The sequence below is a fragment of the Ambystoma mexicanum genome, chromosome 8 (assembly GCF_040938575.1).
Source record: "Ambystoma mexicanum isolate Mex_15411 chromosome 8, UKY_AmexF1_1, whole genome shotgun sequence".
Lineage (NCBI taxonomy): Eukaryota > Metazoa > Chordata > Amphibia > Caudata > Ambystomatidae > Ambystoma > Ambystoma mexicanum.
The window spans coordinates 318,684,115-318,690,074 of record NC_090929.1 but is presented as its reverse complement, the minus strand read 5'-3'; the positions used below and the strand labels follow the sequence as shown (position 1 = coordinate 318,690,074).

At 43.7% G+C, this 5,960-nt stretch overlaps 1 pseudogene; it reads right to left on the bottom strand.

Moving 5' to 3' along the window:
• Positions 1 to 3,038: 3,038 nt before the first annotated feature.
• On the bottom strand, positions 3,039 to 3,179 carry LOC138475028 (small nucleolar RNA SNORA49; annotated as a pseudogene).
• Between the last annotated feature and the right edge of the window lie 2,781 nt (positions 3,180 to 5,960).

The following is a 5,960-nucleotide window of genomic DNA, read 5'->3' as shown; positions in this document are numbered from 1 at the left end:
TAACCACAGGTACATTGGGGTAGTAGAACATTTTAGCAGGAAACAAGACTGTTTTAAACATATATGTACTGGGCTTGTTGATACACTTTATTTTCAGGTTGCCCAGGTGGGGAATGGGGGGTGGGGGATCCTCACAAAGAACTGCCTCTAGGTAGAAGGGGGTACTACTCTGCCATTGTTTAACCTGTCTTCCTTCCTATGCCTTATGTTGATACACATTACTATTTGATTTGTATGGCATTGGAACTGTCAGCAGTTGGTGCATTTTAAAGGAGTCAAGAGTGAACTGTGTTACCACATAGACATTGTACATATTTACCATATTAGATTTACCGAAGTATAAAGTGTGTTATTGATTGTGTCTGTATATATTGAACCTTATTTATAAAAAAAGCTGTGTTATCACATAACATAGTGTGTGGACATTCCTTTGTGTGGACTTTGGTATTACACTGTACTTAAGAACCAGCCTGCATCACCTCCTGAGAGCTTAAGCCTTGGTTGCTTGTCCAATGCTACCACAATAAAGAACCTTGGCTGGGGTGTGCTGTGCTTCTGCTCTGCCATATAGAAGGCAGGAGTGCAGATAACCCCCTCCAGTCTTTACAAGCACATACACTCCTACAAGCTCCAATAAACACAGTAGAAGCAGAACATTATAAATGCCTGAAAGAATGGAATGCAAGTGCAAAGTTACTGACCTGGGTGGACAATGAAGCTGGACCAATGCCCATAACACCACTGAAGAAAGCATCATTGTGTTTCCAGAATGATGGTGCAGAAAAAGGTAGGAGAAAGCAAAGAGTGCAAGTACACAGAAAAGCATACAAGCATGAAGGTTGGGTCAGCAGTGTTAATGGATCATTATTGGGCGTGCAGATCTAAGTTGTACGAGAAGTTGCCACCCAACTGGGGAGGTGTATGCTCATTGGTGCAAATCAATACACCAGCACTAGTAGTGCCACAAAAAGACATCAAAACAGAAGACTTCTATAAGATGGACAATGTAAGAAGAAAGAAGAGGTCAGTAGAAATGAGTAGAGTGAAAAGAGAGAACTACTTCTCATCAGCATCAGAAGCATCACTAGATGACGTACCACCTGAACGTCGATTGTTCAGTACAACAGAGATGTTCTTCACGTCAGTAGTTCCAGCTGTACAGACATACACAAATGCAAAATGGCTCCAGATTATGAGATGGGAGCTGATGCAGACCATAGAATCAACTGTAAATGGCTAAAACGCAATAAAAGTAGAGCTCAAAGCAGTAAGGTTGATGGCTCTCCAGAACAGATATGTTCTAGACCTTCTGACAGCAATGGAAGGAGGAGTTTGCCCCAAGATCAGTTCTTCTTGCTGTACATTTGTGCCTGCAAACAATGAAGCAAATGGCACACTCACAGAAGAGGAGGAAGCAAAAGGAACAGGAAAAGATCAAAGCTGGGTGTTGTATATATTCTCATGGATGCCAACATGGATGGAAGACACACTAAACGTATTACTAGGAGCACTAATATTGGTACTAGTACCACTATGTGTGATTAAGATCTGCATCACACAATGCCGCATAACGACAGAGACAACAATAGGGATGAAAGTAATAGTAGATATAAATACAAATGGCAAAGAAGATAAGATAGTAGAAGAAATAAATAAAATAAGGACACAGATGAAGGACTGCCCATTGTTCCCGACTGAGATGTTAACATTTGATGATCCCGTGGACAACAAGACATATTGGTCAACATGGGCATGGTGTAACCCAGAAGGAGACTGCAGTTACATGACATGAAGCTTTGATGACCAAGCAAATTACTATGAACATCTTGGAGGAATAACAAAAATATGGCTACCAAAAGCAACGGTGAATAGGTTTGGTCGAGTGGTCGACAAGTCAACCAGAGGGGGGACTGAAGAGGGGGTCCCTGGAATGCCCTTCTTGACCCCCATAGGCATTACAGCCCAAAGAGCCAGAAATACAAGATGCCAGTCACTGTTATGCCAGCCCCAGGAGGGCCAGTAACATCCACCTATGCAAACAGATATTCTCTCAGACAACCATTCAAACCTTATCCAGCTGACGTCTTCCTGGATGCAGGTGCCTCAACACTGATCATGGATTCAGGTGCCTCACTGGCCCTGATTGACTAATGACAAATATCCAGCTGTGGTGAGGTCCTTAGAGACACCACAACATAGTAACGTTAGCCACAAAGCAAACTTGCATCCATGTACAAAGTTACACAGACACACACTTGCACACATGAATAACATGCTTACACAGTTCTGTAGATAGAGGACAGATACATATACATACTGTCGAAATCCTTTCTTATTTTCTCTCATTAGCCAAACGCGGAAATGCAAGAAAAGCAAGAGACGATGAGCAAGCTGGCAGCCGCTTATTGCAACTAACCATATGGAACTACAGGGTTGTATAAGGAACCTGGAAGGACCAACTACCCCTAACCCATAAGGAAAATAATACAATAAACATATAGAAATCAGAGCATAACTATAGCAGAATTACATGAAGCCACTGGCCTCCGAATATGGGACGACGGAAAACAGATTTCGCAGCACACTGTCCAGGACTGGTGCTCGCAGCCAAGGTCAGAGATGAGTAGAACATTCCAGGCCCCACAGCCAAGTAGCCACGTGCAAAATAACAGAATAAATCCTCACTAATTGCAGATAGAAAAGCTCAGTCTTCACCCACGTGATACGGCCGAGCCAAACAATGCCCATTTGCCCGTGGTGGGAAGAGGAGCAGTCCCAGCAAAGCAGACAAGAAATTATACATGTGTTGTTTTACAACGCTGCAAACTGCAGGCTCTCTTTAAGACAAAGTGATTATACAAGTAGCAACAATGGAGACCAATAGGGCCTCATTACGAGGTGGGCGGAATGGGATTAACCGTGCCGCTAATGGTGCCGGCGCCGTTAATCCCATTCCGCCCTATTACGAGGTTCCCTCTGGTTTTACCAAACGTCCAGAGCGGGTCCCGCGAGGGGACCAGGGAACTAACAACAGGCCCGTTGTTAGCTCCCTCCCCATTCCCATTGAGCCCTATGGGGGCTCGAATGGGAATGGGCAAGGACTGGGTCCGGGTTCCCTGAAGGAGGAAATACCGGGCCCTCCAAAGTCAGAATGGCCCGGTGTTTCAACATTCAGGGAACCCGGACCCGGACACGATTTTGGAGGCAGCCATGCCCTTACTAAGGGCATGGGTACCTCCAAAGTTGTAATGAGGCCCATAGTCTTTCTCATCACCTTGAGAAGGTACACAGAGGGCAAGGGCCAATGTTAATCCTGCGACCCTGCAACAATGTAATAAATCATCTTTGGGGAAGGCTCAGGCAAAGCTACCTGACATGAGCTAACTTCTATAGGTGCCAGCTATGGGCACTAACACGCCAGCCACCCAATCGTGTGAGCTTGTAGGTTTGGGGAAGAGCACGATTTGTGACACCACACCACAACAAAAGCCCCTGACACGGGCTCAGGAGCGTTGACTGCTGGAGATTTTCCTATTTCCTGTTTGATCCCTGTCCGTTATCTAAAATAAAGGACAGTTCTAACTTGCCCTTGGCTGAGTCCTCCTATGTATACCGGGGGAGGGTTCGTTTGGCCCTGGGTGCTCTGAACGGTGAATGTGTAGGGTGAACCCCAGACCTCTGGTATACCTAAACACCAGTGTTGCTAACATCATGGTTGGCAGGCTCTTATCCCACGGGCGCTAATGAAGCATTATTGCCCAAAGCTCTTATGAGCATAACCACTAAACCACTTTTGAAGGCAGAGATAAAGGGGATCAGAAAAAGACAATTGCCTCTCCTGCTAAAAACGTTTATGTTATCAGGGTGTATACAACTTAGGCCTGACAGATCTGCATCCTGCTCACAGATTCCTTTATTTGCCTAAAGTATTCCTTTTGTCAAAACACTCAGACAGTCAAGGCACTTTTTAATTCTAAATAGCTCTGCAGTCGTGCAGAGTTTACTCGCAGAGGGCCACTTGGTATCCAAGGAATTATTGGATCATATGGATTACAAACAAAAAAATTGGCAACGCCAACAGTTTTGGCATTTGTGTAGGCATGGGATCTGCATTTTCCAAGCGCTGCCATAATAGTACTACCTGGCAATAATATGCCAATAACTAGCGAATGCTAGTAATAGCAGGGCATATTATAGCAGTGCCTGGCAAGAGCCTATGCAAGTGCCAACACTGTTGGCTCCGGCAATGCTTGTTTTAAACAGGAATTCATTGCAAGGGACAGATGCAAGCTCACACAAACTGCTTATAAATCAAGTGTCTGACAGCACACTTGGATAAGACAGTTTTATTACATCAGTAGGAGGTTTATAGCTGTAATTAAAGCTTCAACTTTTCGAAGGTGACACAGAAAGCACTTGGGATCTCAACTCAAAGTGTCGGGCATGCCATAGGGACTACCATGACAATGGGCAGTCATGGGTAAGCAAATAAACAAGCAACATACACGGACTGAGTTTCTCTCCTCAATTCTCATCTCTCCCATTCCTTCACTTCCCATTACAATAACTCCGGCATATAGGCAGCACTTTCAACACCATCTGAAAAGCCTAAACTAAAAATAGTGAGGAGGTGAGTGGGTATAACATTTGCCACTGCTGTATACATGTATCCACCATCAGAGACAAATCCAAAGGTATAAGAAAGAAATTCAAAAGGCAAAGAAAAAGCATTATTATGACAGAATCATCAAAGCCACTAACACACAAAAAGAAATGTTCAACATCATAAACGAAATGAGAAACCCACCAGGTTGCGACAACACTGCAATACCCTCACAGAAACTATGCAACAACCTAGCAGACCATTTCAAAACCAAAATCAACAAAATCTGACAAATCATACAAAATAGGCCGACCAACCCTAACACTCAACCAACCGGACCTGGCAAGGAGCCAGAGCACAAACTCCAAAACTTCCCGGAAATATCAATAGAGACATTTGTCAAGCTGGTAAAACATAGCAAGAAAGCAGGATCACCCATGGATCCATGCCCCCCTGACATCTACAAATCAATCCTCACAGAAGGAACGCCATCTGAATATTACAGAAATCTCCTTATCTGTCGCTCACAACAGGGACCGTACCACAATTCTTCAAACCAGCATATATTAAACCTCTTATAAAGAACACAAGTGGCGACGTCGAAGACCTTTCCAACTAAAGGCTGATTTCAAACATTCCCTACCTGGCAAAACTCCTAGGAACATACTTATACAAACTAGCCCAAGAACATGTAGAAAAACACCAGTTGCTAGACCAAGCACAAGTCGGCTTCAGACCTGCAAGAGGAACAGAATCGGCATTCCTGTCCATATGGGACGACCTAAAATCAAATGCAGACTCCAACACAACCTCTGCTCTGATTCTGCTCGACCTCTCGGCAGCTTTCGACACAGTAAGCCATGACAACCTGATCAAAAGACTAGAAGATATAGGTCTAACGGACATGGCACTACTCTGGATTAAATCATTTCTAGCAAACGGAACAGAAACTGTATGGATAAAACCGTTCAAATCAACTCCACGAGTTAACGACTGTGAAGTACCACAAGGATCCTCACTATCACCACTATACTTCAACATCTATCAGACGCCGTTAATCAAGATCTCCAAAAATTTCAACATTACATGCTACAACTACGCAGACGACACTCAAATCATCTACAAAATCAAAGATACACAAGCAGATCACTCAACTCTAGTAGAATGTCTAAATGAAATATATGACTGGATGAATGCTAACAACCTAAAAATCAACCAAGGAAAGACAGAAATCATGATTATATCCAAAAACAAAGAAAACAACTCCTACATTCCCTGGCTGATTGAATTGGGAACCGCGCCCACACCATCTAAGGTAGTAAAAAAACGGGGAGTTTTAACATTAACATTAACATTA